Consider the following 22,045-nt stretch of genomic DNA (forward strand, 5'->3'; position numbering starts at 1 on the left):
AAGGTTGAGGATGTAGCTTACTGTGTTTGTCTTCCTGTCTGTTTAACTTTATGTATTTTTATCATTTTAATCTTTTTAATAAGAATATATTGCTTTTATGGTAACGAAGGAAAGCCTGTGGGATAAATTCACAAAAACACATACCCTCAAATTCTTCTAATAGCTCCCTCCAGGCTGGGGACTTATTGGTGTGTTTGTGGAGGGCTGTCTGCCCTGTCAAAGGAAACCTCTGAAGAAATCCCTTAGTAATGCTTTTACATCTTGGCCTCAGTGGTTTAGGAAAGTGAAAACACACAGAATTTTCTCTGTTTGTCCCCACATGTGACCCACACCTTTTCAAATGTGACTTATGCTCAGAAAAGCTCCATGTGATAGATGTGGAAAGAGACCCAAGGGTGAGAAGGGCACCCTAGAGCCAGGAGGAAGGCTCTGCCCCAGCTTAGACTTTGCAGGGAAACTGCTCTTGTCTCCCAACTAATGGAAGAGGGCAGGAACATGTTTGCTTAAGAGAAAGAGAAAGAGTCCAGGAGATCCTTTGTTGGGAGCTTTCTGGGTTGTGGAATGTTTGACCACCAGTGTGTGCATCTGAAAGCCTCAGGAAGAATGGACAGAGAAGAATTTGTTAATAGTAACCACTACCGTTTAATGCCAGTGGTTACAATGCACCTCATTTTAAGGAACTGTAATCATATCAGCATCACTGCAAGGTTTGAAGGGGTTTGATGGAACCCCACAGTTGGTTTGAAGGGGATTGATGTCATCCGCAGTTGGAGGTGCACCTCTCAGTGGTGCAGCACACAGTCTTTGGAGCCTACTCCAGCATGTGATGTTGAGTACCTCACTTTAACCATCTCACTTGTCAGGGCCCAGGTTTCTTATCCCTTTTTGTAGGATTGCTTTGCATTTAATGAGCTTCTGTTTGTTTAAAAAAAAAAAAAAAACTTAGGTCACAGTAGGCTCTCAGTATATGTCAGGTGTTATCATCTTCCTCTCAGCTAGGAGGAGGAACAGGAACTGGGAAAGCAAAGAAGTGATGGATCTTCCAGGAGGGTGCAGAGAAAAGCCCTGAAACCCTGGGTTGTTGTTTAGTTCTCAAACTGCTAGACAATTTAAGACTGAAAATTCAGTGTTTTTCTAAGTAACTTTGAAATTGCTGGGGTCAGTAGTTCTTATCCTGACTGGGAGCCCTCTGTCAGATTGGTTTGTGCAGGACCACACCTGCTTTTATCTTAGCAGCATCAAGGTTCCCACTTTGGGGTTGAGAAAACAGGTGGCCGTTACCTTCAGTGATCTTTCAAGTGTGGATGTTGAGAGCTTGGTTAGTAATGACGGTGTCCTATAGTTTGTTTTTAGAGGACTAAGGAAATTTAAAACAAAAAACAAAAGATAAACTTGCTTATGAGCACATGGTAGGAACTGGTAGTATGGACTTTGAGCCCAAGTGAGACTGATTCTGAAACTTCTGTTCATAGTCCTAACTTTACCATAATGAGATTGATTGTCTAATTACTTTAACTCATAATGATCCTGTAATGCTTTTGTAGTTGGCCTCTAAGCTGTGTAAAGTAATATGAGCCATCTTGCAGTGCAGTTAATCTTATTACACTATTGTTTTATAAATAATGGTGTGGGTTTCCAAAGTTGAGGTTAAATCCACAAAGGTTGTGGCACAATAATTAGTAGTGTAATTCTTCTTGTGGTCTAATGGAGAAGTGTTTAAAATATCAGCCTGACTTTGCAGACCACCAATGTTAGTTTTAAGTTTATTTTTCTGGTTTCTTCAGCATATGATTTATATTTTAAAAGGAGGGATTGTTTCATAATAGGTTTTAATGACCTTATATTAGATACGCTCTTGTATAATCTAAACTCAAGTATAACAGCAGAGGCAGCTGCAGAAGAAAAAAGTCTGATGTTCTCATAAACTTATAAATCCTTGCAAGAGAGCCCAGAAGAGATTAGTGATTTTACAAGAGAAAACAAATGAGATAGAGTCCTCTGTGGCAATAGGAGGGGTTCTGCTCCTGTATCACATGGTCAGAGTGCTAGAAATCCAGCATGAGTGCCTTTCGTGTTCCCAAGCTCTAATTACAAAGCCTGTTTATCCAAGGGAAAGATGAGTTGGGGTAAGTTAAGAGTTGTGCCACTGGCAGCCCTACAGCTCAGACTCTCCCAAGCTCTCCCTGCTCATCTCACATCTTTCTGTCCTATTCCCAGAATGTCCCTAAATTACCTTTCTTCTCAGATCTCACATTCCTTTTTATTAGTTCATAGTGCTTATTTTGCAGAAAAAATAATAATGTAGTAATAATGATTGATTTCATAGAACACTATAAATTCAAGGCACAGAGTACGTCTTTCATTTAGTCTTTTAACAACTCCACGGACAGCTTTGTTTTCATGGTACACTAAAGGAAAGAGGACTACAAGTTAAAAACCTCACCCATGGTCTTGTACCAGGAACTGGTAGAATGGACCTTGGGACCCAAGTCTACCTGATTCTGAAACTTCTGTATTTAGTTCTAACTTTACATAACAAAAACTGCCATTTGTTGAAGATTTACTGTGTCCCAAGACCATGCTTGCAAAAACAGCTCCATCAGGTTACCTAAAACAAGGGATCAGGGTTAGCATTGCTGGTGATAAGGCAGATTGACAGCACATACCCTTTGATGGGATCACTGAGTAGGACAGAACATCATTTCTGCATTTGGGGACCCAAAATGCATAACAACCCCAATCTAATCATGAGAAACCCAACTAAGATTCTGTAAAATAACTGTTACTTTTCAACACTCTCAAGGTCATGAAAGGCAAGGAAAGACTGAGGAACTGCCACGTGCTTGAAGACTAAGGAAACACAAAACTAAATGATTGTGGAATAGGAAAAAAAGGATATTTGGAGGGAGAAGATTGGTGAAATTGAAAGAGGATATGTCATTTAATGAATATTTTAACAATGCTAATATCCTGGTTTTGATGATATATACTGTGGTTAATACAGATGAAGCTAGGTGAAGGGAATGTTTTAGTTTTCTGTATTCTTCTTGCAACTTTTGTAAATCTAAAATTATTTCAAAATGAAAAAGTTTTTAAAAAACATTTTGAAGTCGATATTAGTTATTGTCATTTTAGGATGAGCAAACAAGAGGTCAAATGTTAGGCATCTTGTTGAAGATTATGCAAATGGTGTTCATTGGTGAAAGGAGGAGGAAAAATTTTAACCTCATCTTAGAGATTCCAAAGCCCATGACTTAGTCTGTTTAAGCTGTTATAACAGAACACTATAGACAGAATGACTTATTAACTACAGAAATTTATTTCTCACAGATCTGGAAGATAGGAAGGAAGTCCAAGATCAATGCAGATTTTGTATCTTACTGCTAGTCTGCATCTTCTCACTGTACCTTTCATGGCAAAAGGGACAAGGGAATTCTCTGGGGTCCCTAGTATAAGGACACTAATCCCATTTGTGAGGTCTCTGCCATCATGGCATAATCACTTCCCAAAGGCCTTACTTACCTCTTGATACCATCACCATATGGGGTAAGATATGAATGGGGGGATATTGCTGTATTTAGTCTATAGCACCATGTTGACCACTGTGCTTTAAAGCTACCTCATGCTGAAATATGCATGTTTAAAACATGAGCTTTGATCCAAACCCCATTCCCATTAGATAGCCTTTATGTTATACTGAAAGGATATCTTTGTGCCTAGAGAAAAAAAGCAATGCATACATTTTCATAATCATATGTGATAAATAGACTGTATTTTGGGTGTGTATAAGTAGAGAATTTTTAAAAACCACATGAAGTGGTGCAAATCAGATTTACATATATTTTTACCAGGGGAAGTGAAAACTAATCATTATGAATAATTGTAATTTTTTCAAATGTTTCCTACATCCTGAGTCTCCAAGTTATAAATGTTGTGTTTACTTCTCTTCTTGCTACCCAACTTTCCCCAACTTTTTCTACAGTTATGGTTGGTACAGTTATTCAAATGAAGCACACTGCTTTAATTCAAAACATACAAGAAGAACCTTTTTTTGTTTTGTTAAAGGATCCATATTATGAAAAGCAATAGATTGTTTTGAGATTTCAGGCTAAAAAGAATGAAAATTTTGGCAGGAAAAAAAACCTGTAAAAGTAATAAAATCCTGATTAAAACAGAAATCTTTTAAATTTTAAAATAAAAACAGGAGAAATGTATCTTTTGTTCTATTATCTCTAAACAATTTAATAACATTCTGGATAATTCTAGTACAAAGGTCTAATTTCAAATCACTAATTTTCTGAGCCTTGATGTCCTCTTTACAATAGCTACAGTACATTTACCCAGAATTTTTGCTGAATTGGATAACTGTACAAAGTACTTTCAAATAAAGATTTCAGCATATGTCTCTTTCTTTTAAGAAAACTTTTTTTCTTTTTTAAATCACCTTATGCAGTTGCTTATATGCTTCATGAAGCTTATAACCTGCTCCTAAAGACTTTGACTTTTATATTGATATATGTAGTGTTTCATAGGAGTACAAAGAAACAAGTTACTCTTAGCCATTTACATCAGAGAACATGTCATGGTGCCTTATTAAACATATATAATTCCTGTGACCAGTTAATAAAACTAGACGCTCATAAAATGAAGCCCAGAGTGACAGACCTGTGAAGTTTAGTTTTATAAGACCAAAACTATTTCAAGGGCTGTTTTCAAGAGGAACTGTAACTTAGATCTGTCTGCTAAATTTAGTTTGTCAGCTCACCAGGTCTTTCCTCTCAGTTTCTGTTTATAATAGAGGTTGGGGGGATGGAACCAGGAAGACTGTATGAGTATATATCTATATGTGTGTTGGAGGAGGACATCCCCTTTTAAAACAACTATTTTTATAGCCTTTTATTGATTATAAAAGTAATGTGTTGATTATAATACATTTGAACTATGAAAATATATGCAGAATGAAGTTACCAGGGGTAACTTTTATGAATTTGGTACCAGCCATCTAAATTCTTATTTTCTGTGTGTGTTTATGTGTGTGTGAGCGATAGTTATCGCAAAACCATGATTATGCCATACATTTATTGAGTATAAACTTGCTAAAAATTAAATTATCACATGCATTTTCCCCCCATATCCTTGAATATCTTCTAAGAAGATAATTTACAATTGTGTGAAATTACTTCTACAGGTACTAATTCATTTGATTCATTTTCTATTCTGCAAGTAGACTCTTTTATCTCCCGAGACTGACCAATGCCAAGCGAAGCCTACAGGACTTCAATTAAATATAATCCCAATTCTTAATTCCTAAGTAACTACTATATGAAAATGAACTAGTATAAAATATGATTATTATTATCATATATGATAATATAATTTTATCTAGTAGTTTCAACTTTAGTTGTTTCAAAATTTTTTTCAAAAAGAAGAAAACCACCACCTGCCTTCGCTGTGTTTTCCAACTGGAGAGAGGGGGAATTGCCTAAAGCCCACATTCCTTTTATCAAACCTCACAGCAGAGGAATGTCAACGTTTAGTCAACTGGCTGGTCACTGTTTTCATTCTCTCCTGATAGCCTGTGTTCCCTTCCATACTGTCATTTAGCCCCTGAAAGGTAAGAGGTAGAAAGGTCAAGGGACAATGTGGTTGTGCTCACCTCGGCTGTGCAGGACACCCTTAGAATCTGCCCAGGCCTGCTGTGGGGCAACGTCTTTTGATTCTTTCAGCTCATTTGCTAAATGTAATTAACTTTTTAAAAACAAGTAAAAAACCATTTTCTTGTTGTGGCAAAATATTTATAAAATTTACCACTTTAACCATTTTTAAGTGCGTAGTTTAATGGCATTAAATCTATTTATAATGTTGTACATTGCTGTCCATCTCCAGAACTTTCCAACTTTTCAAACTTAAAATCTTCTAGATTTTTAGGTCCAGAATAAAAATGAGTCCCCAAGGCCCAAACAGTTTGATCTAAAGTAAAGTACTTCTCCACTCACAAAAGGATTTCTCGGTCCCTTTTTTCTCCTTTTACAATTACTCTCAGTTAAATACAAGAGATTTGGTGGCCACCAAGGGCAGCTCCACACTTGGGCATGGGAAGTGTTCCTAGAGTTTTTTTGTAGTACTCTTGTTTGCACTTCAGAACCTTTTCCTAGAGTGTTCCAGGAAACACTATTCTTAGACACTGTTTCATATACCACAGGACTCATCTACTTTTAAATTTTCAGTTATGTATTTGTTCTAATGTTTATTAGGTTTTAAAAAATAGCCAGTATACTCAGTACCTGTTTTCACATGTATTATTACCCTCTACAAGGCTTAGTTTAAAAAAGGGAACATGTGATTCAATTAAAGGAACATTAGTAAATTATAGTATTGGTGGTAGTAGGATGGCACATTGAGGTACAGATAAATGCTGTTGGGAAACCAGGTCTGAGTGTTGTTTGAGCCTACCTTCCATCACAAACTCACTCTAGCAGCAGGAGCATATGAGTAGAGGACAGCATCGGGGCTTCTCTGCTGATTGTCCTGGGCTGCAGAGGAGCTCACAGACTTTGTACAAACTGAGAAGGCCAGGTCTCTCTGGTCTACATTTCCAGGGACTTGCTCCATACCCAGGAAGCCCATCTCTGGAATTACATTCCACTATTAGTGATGGTTTTACTGTTTGCATATTAGAAGGAAGAAAAGATAGGAAAATCTATCTTCTAGAAGCCTATCTCTTTTTTGATTCAAATCTTGGCTAAAAGGATAAAGGTCTGTTTTGGTAACCATGGTAGGTCTTGTTGAGCGAGTCTTTCTAAAGAGTGTTCAGCCTTTCCTGGGAGAGTTATCACTTGTGCAACTGTCAGGCCTGCAGAGGGGTAGATGAGCTCAGTCCTGGGACTGGGGAAGACGGTGCCTGCAGGGCCCTTAGGAGGAGAGGAGGGAGTTAACTCTTCAGATCCTGCCTGTTTTTTTCCCCTGTTGCTCTTGCCAGGACTTCTACTGCCAAGAAAGCTTGAGATAGGTCCCTAGGAACCTAGCTTGCAAAAGAGGGAAGGGATTGAAATCCCAAGAAGATGAGACTGCAAGAGAACGTGACTGACTACCTTGCCTTGACAGCATTTCCCAGATAGTCATCATTTAAGAAGGCATGTTACTCCAGACCTGAGAATTCTTAGGGAAATCTTTCTTCTTTACTTCTTTCTCTTTTTCTTGTGTGAACTCACTCACTCCCTCTGTGTCTCTCTCTCTCAAGAATATAATGATAATCATAATACATACATCATATATAAAAAAGTAAATTTTCAGCCTGGCATGGTGGCACATGCCTGTGGCTTGGGAGACGGAGGCAGAATTGTGAGTTCAAAACCAGCCTCAGCAACTCAGTGAGGCCCTTAGTAACTCAGTGAGACCCTGTCTCTAAATAAAATATAAAAAAGGGCCGAGAATGTGGCTCAGTGGTTAAATGCCCCTGGGTTCAATTCCCAGCACCCCCCAAAAAAACAAAACACAAAATAAACTTAGCATTTCTAATTAAAAAAAAAAAAAACTTACAAAAAGTAAAATTTCCTTACTGTCTCCATTTATATTCCTTGTTGTGATCCTCCTGTGCCTCTCAAGTAGCTGGGATTACATGTGCTACTGTGCTTGGATTGACACATCAGCACATTTTATTCCATATAGCTACTTTTCATCTGTTCTCCTTGCTTTCTTGCCTGGATAATGCATTGCTCATTATGAGAGATAAATAGGGAATGAATATTAGGTTCAATACAATATGGGTTTTAGAATTACTTGAGAATAATATAGTAACTCCAGGTTCAATTTGTTATTCTGTCATTCTTATGGATACTGGTTTGATATTTCTTAAAATGGCATAATAGCCATCATGTGGAAACCAAAGCATGAAGAGGAAGTGCTCAGATTTGCTAGACACTAGTAATAATAATTCCATGTATTTATCCATTCATAGGTATTTATTAAGAGCCTTTTCTTGGCTAAGTGTAGTAGGGAGAATTGACATGCAAAGGAGAAAACAGCATGAAGACCAAGGCCAGGTTTGGGGAGCCACAAACCAGAGAACACCAAGGACACCAGTGGCCACAGATGATAGAGAGGCAGGGAAGGGTGCTTCCCCAGAGCCTCTAAAGGAAGTATGGTCCTGCCAATACCTTGGTTTCAGACTTCTGGCTTCCAAACTGAGAATAAATTTGTCTTATTCTAAGCCCTTTGGTTTTTTAGTTGTTTATTAAAGTAGCCACTGGAAACTAATATACCATATTGAGGTCCCCCAAATCTCAACCCACTGCTGTTTGACTCAGTCCAAAATTTCATGTCATTGAGAATAGGGTACCAGGAAGTGGGTGGATGCTGTAACATAATCACTCATCTGAAGACTAGAAGATGGAATGAGTGCATCTTCCATTAGCAACAGAATGTGTCAGAACCTTCCAAGGGAGAAAATTGCAAGAAGGTGTTTAGCCCCCTTTCCTAGTCTAATGCTGTACTCACTCTAGAAGTGTACAGCAACCTCCCCACCACCCACCCCATGGAAACTGTTTCTGTAGAGCTGCCCATATTAGCAAATACCCAGAAATAGTAGGAGAATCTCTTCAGAGACCAGATTACCTTATTTAATGCAGCCTGGAGGTTGAGAGACTTCCTGGGTCATAGTTGTAAGGAGACCTCTGTTAAGGAGCAACCAGCAAGAGCTGGGGACAGCTTTAGGAACTGGCCACACTCTGAGACCAGCCTGTATTTTTGGTTATGGTGTTCTATGCCTTTGTTCCTCCTCCTCGTCCCCTGATGTGGCACATGGCCACATTTCATGTCTCATGTGGAAGCACATTCACCTCTTATAAACAAGTTTCTTGGATTTTTTCCCAGTAAACCTGCCTTTTAAATGAGAGAAATAAAAACATGAGACAAAACTCTTGACTTCTAACAGAACACAGATTGCCTGTCCCTAGCCTGACAAATCCACAGTGTCCCAAAATCCAGTACGTTTTTAGTGTTGATATGACACCACAAGTGGAAAATTCCATGCCTGAATTCATGTGGTGTGTCACAGTCATAATGCACATTATTTAAAAATACTGTCACAGTTATCTTCAGACTATTGCACCAGGTGTATATAAAACATAAATGAATTAGGTCCCAATCCCCAGGATAATCTCATTATGTATGTGTGAAAATATTCCAAAATCCCGAAGAATCCAAAGTCAGAAGTACTTATGATCCCAAGCATTTTGGATAAGGGATGTATGTGCAACCTGTAAAATAGAGAAACATTTATGAGGAAAACTAATTAGGGGAAAAGGGTTATTTTATGTTCTCATCTTGCTATAAACTTACTGTGAACTATTTAGCAAACATAAAACAACCTTGACTTCTTGTCTTCATCACTGTTTTGAGGCGTGTGTCCCTCGACATGTGATCAAATGGTTTTATCTGGGCTAGCAGGTGTCTGCCTTCTGCCATCTTATGCTGCCTTCTGTCTCTCACTTCAGCATGGCACTTAGCTATGCATGGGGGCAAGCCTTTCTCCATCTCACACCACCTGATCCCCTTTCTTCCATTCTGTCTTGAGAGAAATGTGGCCCATTCTGCAAAGCAGATGTTCCCTGTTCATTTCTTCCATGGTGTCTTTTACCCTTTCCTCCATAACTGGGAGGTAATTGAGCTTCTTTCTCAAATTTTATACCTTGCCCAGCTATTAAACCACCCCCTCCCACACACACACATTTCATTTAAATCTGTTCTACCTAATGCTCCATCTTGGGCCAAATTGCCTCAAGGCAGAGCCCGACTTTTTAAAAGTCTTATATCATCTTTGATGCCCTTAGTATCTTTAACCATGACCCATTTTGTAAATCTTTGTGCTCTGTGACTAGGCTGACAAGCACCAGGTACACCCTTAAATTTTTTCCCTCTTAGATTGCTCTAGAATAGAAATCTGTGCCTTGGTTTATCTCTGTCCCTTTTCTGATAAGAGTTATCTGTACCAATCCCTCAAGGACTGCCACCCAACCTGCTTTTTCTTCAAACTCCAGGGATTTTCCTGATACTAATCACTTAATATTAATTACCTAATACTTATTTTTTCCTGCTTGGTTGCTCTGGCCTTCTAACCCAAGCTGTGGTCACAGTTTGTTGTTGTTTTGGGATAGGATCTTGAGCCCAGGCTGATCTCAAAACTCCTGGGCTCAATGATCTTCCTGCCTCAACCTCCCAGGTAGGTTGGGACAACAGGTGTGCACCATAGTGTCTGGATATCATCGTGGAATTTGTTTGTTTGTACTGGGGATTGAACCCAGGGTTGCTTAACCACTGAGCCATGTCCTTGGCCCTTTTTATTTTTAAATTTTGAAACAGGGTCCCATTAAGTTGCTTAGTGCCTCACTAAGTTGCTGAGGCTGACCTTAAACTTGCAATCTTCCTGTCTCAGCCTCCCAGCTGTTGGTGTTATAGGCACGTACCACCACTCCTGGCTACGGTTTTTAATACCGTCTTAATCACAGCCTAGGATCTCTTATTGCCTCTGTCCTGAGTTCTATAATTTGTCCTATCTGAATTCTCAACCCTAGGTTAACTCTTTTTTTTCCCACCTGCCTCAGGTTACAAAGACACTAAACAAGTGTAATATGTAAAATATATAGTACAAAAGGTGGTGGTTTAGTGAGGTTCAGTTAACATAAAGGATATTTGAACACAGACTTGAAAGAGGTAAGGGAGTAAGCTCTGAGGCTTTCTAGGGAAGAACATTCCAGAAGGCACCTCAAGTGCAAAGACCTTTTGAGGTGGGGGCATGCTTGAAACTTTTGAGAAATAGCAAGGGGACCAATGTGATTGGTATGGGAAGGGGCAAGTGGGAGGAGAGAGGATGAAAAGAGGCAAGAGGACAGGGTCAGATCGTAGCAGGAGCAAGATCATCTGGGACTTTGTGGGGCCTAGAAAATAAGAGCTTTGATTTTTACTTGGAGTAGCATCCAACACTAAGGATCTAAAGATGGCAATAGGAAGCCCAGACAGTAGGGGCATTAGAGGAGGTTGTATTTAGAAGTTAAGGCTGATGTGACTGGAATGGGGGAAGTGGTAGGGGGCACGGGGAGGAGAAGCTGGTAGAGAGAGAAAGAGACTATGTGTGCACATAGTCACCATCTCAGAGTCTTGGCTGGAACAGAAAACTGGCTGAAATTGCAGTTTACTAAATTGAAGGCATGCCAGAGGAGTAAGTTTGGAGGTTAAGAACAGGAATTTGGTTTTGACCATTTTAACCTAGTTGGTAAAACCCTTGGTGTGTGCTTCCCTGGTTCACAGAGTGCCCGGGACAATGCTTCACGCACACAAGTTGCTTAATCAATGTTTGGTTTTATTTTGATACAGTGACTTGGCTTTTGTAAATATGTGTAATTTTCATTCCTTAGCTCCTTAGTGTCGGCTCTCTTTATACCAAGGAGAAAAGCTCGTTAGGTTTATAAATAGAGGATAAATTTGAGCTGTGTCTTTAGTGAAATGGATGTGTCTCCAGCCCTGACAGAGCACTTTGATAATCTCTTCTCTGAATGCTGATTGCCAAGTTCCTTTAATGAATAGGACCTCTCTATAATGTATACTGATGGATTCGATCTCCAGAATCCCCCCCCCCAATTCTTTAAAAATGTAATTACACTGAGCTCTATAAAAACAGAACTTATTTGAGGTCATGAGGCTCTTATTAGGTATATAGTGTGATTCCTCTGTCATGATACTGGATCGTTACCAAGATATGAAATAAGCAACACCCATGAGATTGCCATTATTATTTTATGATACCAAAAGTTTGTAGAAGTAATTTGAAAAGCCATTGTTTGGCATTTTTAAGTACTAAATTCTACCTTCCCATACCAAGAAATTCTTTTTCTCCAGGTATAGTGCATAACTGCTCTTCTGAGTCATTTTTTCAGTTTTGATCTTCATGACTGACGTTTTGTTCTTTTACAAATTGAATCCATATTTTCTCCTACTGCTTGTTTCTCTTTTATTCTGAAATAACCTGTGACATTTGAAAACCGAACTGTTTGATCTCCTAGTGTGCATCTTTAGATTCTGAAACGCTTTCAACGAGCCAGGCCCCCTTCTCAGGTTGTGATAGCATAATGCCCTGGCATATGAGACCAACTTTTTGTCCAGTGGTTTAGGTATCATTGCATGAAGAATTTTGAAAAATTAAGCATTACATGATCTGGTTATTAAAATGCAGCTAAGAAGGCTGAGGTTGTGGCTCTGTGGTAGAGCACTTGCCAGGCATGTGTGAGGTACTGGGTTCAATTCTCAACACCACCTGTAAATAAATAAAATAAAGGTCCATCAACAACTTCAAAAGAATGCAACTAAGGACAGTGATACCTGCAGTTCTATTTGAATGTCCAGGATCCACTAGGTAAGGAATAATTAGCAATATGCCATCTTGATACTATATTGTTTCGGTACACCTGTATTCTCTTCTTTCAACCAGAGTTTTCTGTCACTGCATGTGTTAAGGATATGGACATCTTCATACTTTCAGAAACTGTTGGGAAAAATCTGTAAGGTCCTGTATTCCTGCTATGAGACTCTTGAAAATCTGATTTATACTACTAAAGGGGATTTTGGTATTATTGAAAAGAATGAGGCCCTAAACTTAGGCAGAATATGACTGTGTATACAATTAAAAAAAAAATCAAGTATTTTTTAAATTCATCACTGTGAATAAATTACAAATTTTGTTTTAGTACTTTTAGTTTTTATGTTAAAAATTGGAGAACCTCTGTGCACCTTCTCTTTGGGCATAACAACTGAATGACTGATTCCTTCTGTATATTTAAGAAATTCAGTTTTTATCAGAGGCCAGTAGGACTCACTGCTGTTTTCCTCTCCTACCAAAGCAAATGTAAAGGAAGAAATGGTATTATTACAGGAAGTATACTTTTTCCCATCTGAAAATATTAGCTGTATTTTTAAAGATTATTTATTTAAAAAGTTAATTCTCTTCTCTAGTTAGTTTATGGGTTTATTCTTTTTTTGTAGGTGTGTAGAAAAGTGAGTTCTAAATAGGGTGGTTGGATCAAACTGATACTTTGGGAATTAAGAAGTATGTTCTTAGGATTGGAGGTGACTAACTACCTTCTTTCTCTAATATTCATTTTGTCATTCATGGAACATGAGTACCTTGTTGGTGCCAGGCACCATGTTGTCTCCTAAGGATATGAGAATTCCAGCCAAGGGATCTTCCCTCATGGAGGTAAACACATTCTGGTAAACATATTTCTCATTCTGGTAAACACATTTAACAAGATAAGAGGGCAGTGATTTGAATGTGTACCCCAACAAACATTAACTTTTAGAAACTTAATGCAACAGAGTCCAGAGAAGGGACTTTGAAAAATTTTTATTTATTTACTCATTTTTGGTACTGTGGATTTAACCCAAGAGTATTTAACCACTGAACTACATGCCCATCCCTTTTTATTTTGAGTCTCACTAAGTTGTTTAGGGCCTCTCTAAGTTGCTGAGGCTGGCCTCAAACTTGTGATCCTCCTGCCTTAACCTCCCAAGTTGCTGGGATTACTGGCGTAAACACCACTGTGCTTGTTGAGGTGGGACTTTTGAGATATGATTAATGCTGTTATTGTGGGAATGGGTTCCTTAGAAAAGGATGAGTTTGACTCTCCCTACCCTTGCTCTCTCTTTGCTCTTTGGGATGTTGCAGCAAGAAGGTCCTCACCAGATAGTGACACTTTGATCTTGGACTTCCCAGCCTCTAGGACTGTGAAGAAATAAACTTCTGTTCTTTATTAATTATCTACTCCCTGGTATTTTGTTATAACAGCACAGAATGTACTAAGACAAAGAGAATGGTCCAAGAAGACTTGTTTGAAGATACAACATAGGATTGGAGGCCTGAAAGTTGAGTGGAAGCCATTCATATGATTAACAGAGTGATTATGCTCTGAGTATAGGTAAGAGCATGTTCAAAGGCCCTGGTGCAATTAGAGATTAAAAACAGACTAGGCTAATTGACAGAAAGGGGCTTATATGACATGTAATAGTTAAGTACAGATTTTATTCAAAGAGCAGAGAGAAGTCATTGCAGAATTTTAAAGATGGGAATCACAGTTTTTAGATCATCCTCTTGCCACCTTGTGTAGCTGTGGTTTGGCTAGGATGGCATTTGCACAGGAGCAGCACTGAAGAGGCCATGGCAGTAATTCCAGTGAAATGTGATGTTGCCCAAATCACGGTGGTTGTAATGGAGGTGAAGCAGAGGTGGATTCATAATACCTTAAGAGGTAGATCTGTCAAAACTCAAACATTTTGTGACACTGGTTCTTTTTTTTTTTTTTTTTTTTTTTTAAATACTCAGAGGCACTTAACCACTGAGTCACATCCCCAGACCTTTTTTTGTATTTTATAAACAAGGTCTTATTGAGTAGCTTAGGGCCTTGCTAAATTGCTGAGGCTGGCTTTGAGCTCGTGGTCCTCCTGCAACCTCTCAGGCTGCTGGGATTACAGGTGTGTGCTATGATGCCTGGCAACAATGGTTCTTTTTAACATGGTTCTTCATCTTTGCCAACTCAGTAGATAAAGAAGGGCATCTTGCTATTGTTTTAATTTTTCTTTTCTTTTTTAAAATTGGTGAGGATGAACTTTATTCTCCATGTTTGTTGGTCTTTTTGTTTGTTTGTTTGTTACTTTACTATTGCTGTGCTAAAGATCAAACCCAGATCCTCATGCATGCTAGTATTTTTTAAATTTTTTTGCTTGTGTATTAATTGGCCTATAATCTCTGATGAAAGGTTTTTTTTTGGCTGGATGCTGTGGTACACACCTGTAATCCCAGTGATGAGCGAGTCTGAGGCAGGAGGATCATAAGTTCCAGGACAGCCTTGGCAGCTTAGTGAGACCCTGTCTCAAATTTTTAAAAATGTGAAAGGTGGGGGCTGAGTGGGATGGGAATGTAGCTCAGTTGTAGAGCTACCCCTGGGTTCAATCCCCAGTATGGAAATAAATAAATAAATAAATAAGTAAATAAGTAAATAAATTTATTTTTCTTGTTAGATATTTCAAGAGCCCTTCATGTTTACCGTCTATGACAGGTTGAAAAATACTTTGTTGTGTATTGTTGCTTATCTTTCAATTTTATTTATGGAGTATTTTGACTATACATTTTAAATGGTTACTATAGTTAAAGCTATGGTTTATACACTTACTATCACACATATGTTCATGTTGGATGCTGTAAATACTTGCGAACTTGAGAGAACACTCGCTGTGAACTTTAGCTCTTTCGGTGTAACATGCCAACAGTGATATATATTCAAGACTATTTGCGAGTAAAGAACTTATTTGACCTAATGCAAAAACAGCTTTAAGTGTTCAAATCTTGTACCTATTTTTAAAATTATGTTTTCATGCTTTTTGTTAACTAATTTTACAAGTCATATAGTTATTAATTTACTTATAATTCAATAGTAGCCATTGATTAGTTTTAAAATTCTAATTTTGTTGCATTTAGAGTTATGGAAACCAGAGAATAAACTTTAATAAAATGTGTAAAGCACAAACAAGTATAGTCTTTCTGGTAAACTGTGTGCCGTTCACTGGCTTTTTTACTACTTTGAGGTCCTACACATGTTCTTGTGAGATTATAGGACCGCTCAGATATGCAATATACTTGCATAAAAAAAACTGTAAAAAGTAGCAATATTGTTAATTATGAACTCACTAGGTGCACAATAAAATCATGTGAATATCATGGAAAGAGCATCAATTGATGGCTTAGAAGACGAGTTGTAGTTCTTGCATTTCCAGTGTGTTCTAGTGTAACTTTTACCCAGACTTCCCTTGTGAGAGTATCTGCAGGATCCTTTATAACTTGAGAAAGGTGGTGGGGTAATAATATCATTGACGTTATGCTGCCCCCTGGTGGTATTGTAGCTTAGTCCAAAGCCAGAGCTGTTGTAGTTGGACTGATCCTGTGTTCTAGTGCTGGCCTACTCCTGGATAAGGTTTTTTTCTAGTCAGCTAGCTTTGGTGCTCTGAACTACTGGTCAGTTGATTAAAAAAAAAGATCAGTGAAGATGAGCCCCAGAAGTTTGGGGATTTGCAGATTCCAGTTAGAACCAAGAAGTCACAATTAACGGAGACTGGAGTGAAACTGATAAATTGATGATTGTTTGTTTTTAAGATTTGGTATAGTTGCTGTGGCAAGGGGCTTATTTGAGTGGAGAGATAAAGGTCAAGGAGACCTACTCTTGCTTCTCTTGAAATATTTGATCCTATTTTACTTCTGGGATAGCAGGAGAAGGAGATGGGGAAAATTTAGGAACATGGACACAGCCAGATATGCAATATACTTGCATAAAAAAAAAACTGTAAAAAGTAGCAATATTGTTAATTATGACAAATAATTAAGCCAAAATACCTTCCGTGGCCAAAAATGTTCACAAGATGTATCTTGAAGCATCATCAATTTAAAACTCATCACTTTTAATATTCTATGGTCTGAAAATAGTTTGAGTTTCCCTAGCTATCAAATAGGGATTAGAAATTTATTTTGGGAGAGGAAACTTGAACTTGATTTCTCCTATCTGGGCCTGTGAGTTGTTGCTAATTTTGAAACATGGTGTTAGTTCCCAGGGTCACGTTCTTTAAATCAACTTTCTTTTTTTATTTTATTGAGTCAAATTTATATGTATAGTTTGGTAGACTTTTTCTTAGGTTAATGGAAAACCTTTAGAAATACCCCAGCTAAGGGGTATTTCTAATCTCCAGTGGGCTATGAAAAAGTACTTCAGTATAGATGGAATTTTAAAACAATTTTTATATTAATCAACAGATTGTATGTTACCAATGCAAGGCAGTTCCCAGTTTAAAAACTGAAAGTGTACTTTAAATCAGTTGCTTTTTATTATCTGTTAGGCATAGGGAGTAGGTGCTCCAATCAGTCTTTCAAAGTTCATACGTTATTAAACATGGCCATGCTTCTAAGTTAAAATAATCACAAATTGACCAAGAAAATTCTGATTACTTTTAAGTTAGCAGAAGCATTCCAAGAGAGAAGTAACTTAGAAACTGAAATATTAAATCTTCAAGGATGTTTTGATGGTGCATGAGACAAGGGAAAATGTATTTGAAATCTGAACAGCCTTAGAAAATCTGGAGGAAATGGTTACTATTTAGAAGATACATATAAATTTTGGTATTCTTACTGTCAATCATTATATAGCATTAAAAAGGCACCATTGCCTTTTATAAGGCTGTGGTGGAAAGTACAATAAGAATTCCTCCTTTGGATATCAACAACATTGTCTCTGCATTAAGTCCCCAGCCAGTCTTCTGGTTGGGGCAGAAATTCCAGTGAGGATGGTCAATGGTGGGGATTAAGAGTTGTGGTTGTGGTTAAATGGGGGAAAACAAAGCCAGATGGTAAAAAGCAGTATGGAGCTTTTGTCAAGATCTCCCCTACCTCCCTTTTTTCCTTGAAAATAATCAGTATGGAATCATAAGAATAGAAACCTTTTTAATATATTTTCAGGCACTGATTTTGGATACCAGATGAACCTTTTCAGTCTGACAATTTATGTCCCCTCTAGTTCTGAGAAATTTTTTTGAATAATTTGTTTGGTTATTTTTTAAAATTAATAAGATTTTAAAATCATTTCCTTTTTTCCCTTTGCTCTTCCTTGAGCTTCCACTATTTCAATATTGAACTTCCTAGATTACTTTTTTAGTATTTTCTCTTGATTTTCCATCTTTGCTTTGTTCTACTTTCTGAAAGATTTTTCAACTTTTCTTTTGTTTCTGTTGAATTTTTCACATATACCATGAGTGTCAGGGAGATTACTTTTAAAAGACTCTGTCCTTTTCTTCTTCTTCTTAAGTACCATCTTGTTTCATAACTTCTTTCTTTAAGAATGTTGTTTGTTTTTAACATTGTTATTTCTCTCCTTTGTCTAAGTTCTTTTGCTGTTTTATTTATTTATGTATTTATTTTTGTTTTACTCTTTGACTTTTATATTTATTTAAAGAGTTTTTTCAAACATCTTTTGGCCTGGTACATTTTTTGGTTTTGTTTTATTTAGTTGTCTGTTTTTAAGAAGGCAGGAATAAAGCTATCTGGAAACTTTTTGTATGAGGTTAGCTTGTTTATATGAGGGTAAGTGCAAGATGATCAATGAGCTTAGGTCTTTTAATTTTTGGAGGTTTAGAAAAAAAATTATCATTTACTTGGAAGTTATTCTGGGTGCCTAATGAAGTAAGGGGCAGATTCCACAATTGACCTTCTGTTTGCATCTTTTACTTGATCTCTTGTTTTTAATAAGGTAGCCAGCTCCCACTTGTTTGGTCTCCCTCTTTTTTAGAAAATAGATATCAGTCTTCCCTTGTATGGGGAATGGTTGACTGCTCCATTGGGCAAAGTGAGAGTCTAGAGATAACTTCTTAAGTGGTCTTTCAAACAGTTCTCCTGTGATAGACTCCAGCTTTACTGCCTCTTCCACAGGTTACCAGGGCTACCAGCTCCCCATACTTTCGAGTCTTCTGTTTGATAAATCAGATTACCTGGTCCATCAGCTTCCCAACATCACATGGAGTTGCTATTTTCTCCTCTGTTCTCTTTACCTTTCTTGTTTTCTTATCCTTTTAAAATTATTTAAATTACTCCCGTTTCAGAGGGGCTTTGTGGGGTCATGAAAATGAATATGTTTAAATATCTTGTTTGAAATCTCATTCATCTTTTGATTGAGTTGAGACAATCAGAAAGGGTTCTTCCCGTCCGCCCCCATCCCCAAAAGGGGATATGAGTGCTGAATTGAGATCTTTGAGGTTTGTAAAAGCTGGTCAGTGGCTTTTATGTTGATATACTTTGTACTTTTGCTAATATCTCTTCCTCTTTTGACCTCCCTTTGCACTTTTGCTCTCTTGTCTTTCTTCCAGAGGTATAAGGGGCTCACAAGCCAGAGGAGAGAACCTACAGTTTACCTGTACCTTCTTTTAATACAAAGCACACCTTTAAGAAGAATTGTATCATGTTCTTTCCTAATGATTGGTCAGTTGGCGTGCACATGCGCCTGTGTGTGTGTGTGTGTGTGTGTTACTGGGGATTGATTGAATCCAGGGTCTCACATATGTTAGACAAATCCTTAAGATTTCATTTCTTTGTTTTATCTCTTTACTTATTTCTCAGTCTCTTCATCTGTTTTATTTTCTCAAATTCATGGTCTGACATACTTCCTGTTTTCATATCTGCCAAATTTTCCTCCTGGTGGATCATTTCCTCATGTGATTCATAATTTTCAATTATTTTTCATCTTCAGTAAAACCTTTTTCCATGAGAGTCTTGTGAAACTTGCTCATTGAGAAGTCTCTAAGGATCTGTTTTTCTATTTATTTCTCTTTAGTATTTACATTATTTCTTGGCCTGGAAATCTCACACCATGTAGGTAGAGTCAGTTTGAACTCTATATTATCATATACCAATTTTATAGGTCCAATTTTTCTGTCTTAAAGGGATCCTTTCTTTAATCAAGGACCTTGCTTCTAGTTCCCTACCTGGCTGGAATCTGAAAGGTCCCTGCCTCTAGCTTCTCAGCTCTAAGTCTGATCTCCTCCTGAGTCACAGAAGTTGGCTTGCAACTTTTCCACTCTGGCTATGAGATTATTATTCTTGTAGAACATGGGTAATTCCTCTTCTTTAATTTGAAGCTGATTATAGTGTTAAAATTTCAGCAGTTTTATTTTATGTTTTTCATGTGCTTAGTGTACAGAGATCTATGTCACTAGCTTCGTGTTCTGGGACTAGAAGCCATTTCTTTTGCATTCTCTTTTATTTTTAAATTTAACACAGTTCTCTTAAGTGTGCACTGTTTTAGGCTCTAAAGGCACATGAGACTGGGCTCAGATGATGTGCAAAACTAAGACCCATCGAGAGCAGTATGGCCGCAGGTTGCAGTTGAGCCATACTGGAGGTAGATATAGAGCACAGAAAATGGCAGTAGGAAAAGGGAACAGACGGGAGAGAGCCTTCAAAGTATAGGCCCTGTAGGAAGTTACGCTGACTAGTTAGAGCGAGTGAGGGGAAAGTGAAGTTGTAGAGGGGCAATTCCTTTGCACAGATTCAGCTTGCAGGTTTTTGCTTATTTTTGCTATCCAAAAGATAGGGCAGGCCGTACCCAATCAGTTAAATTCTTGCCTGCCATAGCCCTCACCATTCCCTGTTCTCTGTGACCCATTGACCAAGTGTGCCTGGTCACTGGAGGTGTATCTGATGCAGTTGAAAGCCTGGTGGATTAACTTTCTTGACAGCTTGTTAAATTTATGTCTGCTTCTCCTGAGTTGAGAAGATGCAAGGATAAGAAGGGACTAAGGAATGGTTGGGCAGAGTGGCCTCATTCCTCTCCTATGACACTGGCTCTGCCACTAGCCCCAACCACCTGACGGACCACTATTGGATTTTCTGCAGAAAAAGGAGGAAAAAGGAACATTCTGAACCTTTATCTCCCTCAGATGTCTCCAGATAGTTCCTGTTCTTAGGCACCTATTAAACGCCATGTCAGATTTCTAATTTTTTTTTTTTTCAGTTTTATAAGATAGAATTATTTTTGCTTTAGAAATGGGTAAACCAAGGGCAGTTTAAGTGAGCCAGGCAGCTCTAATAGCTGCCTTAGAGTACTGCATCCAAGTTTCTTAAAAACAGGGGCTAGGAACTAGGCCTTATCCTTTTTCCTGAGTCGTTTGATTTTTTGTCACAGTCTTGATTTCTTTTTGTGATGGATTCAGAAGTACATACAGATGGCCTTTTTAAAGTCCAGCTAAACCAGCAGTGAATGAGAAGGTTGTAGCTCTCATTTTAAAAAAGAAGAATGGGAAGAAGAGAAAGGAGCAGAGTGTTGTGTGATAGAAATAGAATCTGTGTTAGTCTTTCCCAGGCTTCTCTGGCAGATGAGATCAGCACTGTGCACTTCAGCCCCTGTGAGAGGGATGGGATCTGGAAATGCTGGTTGTGTCCTGACATTCGCAAGTGCTGTTGGAGTGAAGCCAAGTCCAAGTACTGCCGATTAACCAGGCAAATATGAAAATAGCCCTGCTGGCTTCAGACAGAGAGGCAGCTGATCAGTTGAGTGGGAATAGATCATCTTCAGAGGTTTTGGTAATTAAGTTCTAAGATGGAAATCCAATGGGAAAACTACAGTGATTAGCTGTCAAAAGAACTATGCAAAGTTTTCCTAATTGTAATGACAACAGTTTTCAAATGGTCTTTCCCATTTTGTAGCAGCCTGGGTGGATGGGTATTGAAGGAGATCTAACTGATAAAACAGTTGAAATTCTGTTTGTTGTTGTTTTTCTCTCTGGCATGATGGGAAATGTCTGAGACTGGAATTTCTTCATGTCCTTAGGTTTGCATTTCAACTTTTTTTGTTAGTAGTTTAACTCAGCCTCTCAGCACCATTATGTTTTGGGAATATGAAGGCTTTTGGAACCTAATTATATATAGAGGGCAAAGGTTCTGGCTATTTAGAGAAACCTACAAGTTCGTTTCATATTTTTAAAGAAAGCTAGTGTAGGCAGCATCTATTTTTAGTTTTACAATGCAGCCTGCATGTTTAAAAACAGAATATGCTTCAGAGAAGAGCATTCATTTTCCCTTTTCAAACACAAGTAATGTGTTTATCAGAGACATTTAAAAATATTGAAAAAAAACCCAGAAAATTATTTCATAATTGCTACCCAAAGGTAATAGTTAAGAAAATGATAAACAGCTTTTGGACTTTTGTCTCATGATATTTACAATACATGTTCTTACAAGAATGATATTCTGTTTGGTAACCTGTTTGTGAGTTCAGAACTATAAATGTATATCACTATAATATAGAAATGTAGTACAATCTGTAGTGGAGGCTTAGTATGCTGCTGTATAATGATTATCAGTTGCTACTGTAGAACTTTTAGTTTTTTTATTTATTTGCTGTAATAATTTTTATATTTTCTGGTTACTAAATATTTATATATACATCTTGTTCACAAGTGACACAAATGGGGT

At 37.8% G+C, this 22,045-nt stretch overlaps 1 protein-coding gene across 6 annotated transcripts in view; it reads left to right on the forward strand.

Moving 5' to 3' along the window:
* The window catches only part of Sgms1 (sphingomyelin synthase 1), a 318,450-nt gene that overhangs the window by 251,206 nt on the left and 45,199 nt on the right, over nucleotides 1–22,045 (forward strand). Inside the window, exons 1-2 of one of the 6 annotated variants that reach the window (XM_047552421.1) lie at nucleotides 14,919–14,931; nucleotides 20,912–20,916. The exons of 4 other annotated variants lie outside the window; for them this stretch is intronic. The gene's annotated coding sequence lies outside the window, so the exon portion shown is untranslated. Of the gene's footprint in view, nucleotides 1–13,845; nucleotides 13,965–14,918; nucleotides 14,932–20,911; nucleotides 20,917–22,045 lie in introns of those variants that run through there. One more of the 6 variants, XM_047552422.1, reaches the window with a different exon arrangement.

The sequence above is a fragment of the Sciurus carolinensis genome, chromosome 5 (genome assembly GCF_902686445.1).
Source record: "Sciurus carolinensis chromosome 5, mSciCar1.2, whole genome shotgun sequence".
Classification (NCBI taxonomy): Eukaryota; Metazoa; Chordata; class Mammalia; order Rodentia; family Sciuridae; genus Sciurus; species Sciurus carolinensis.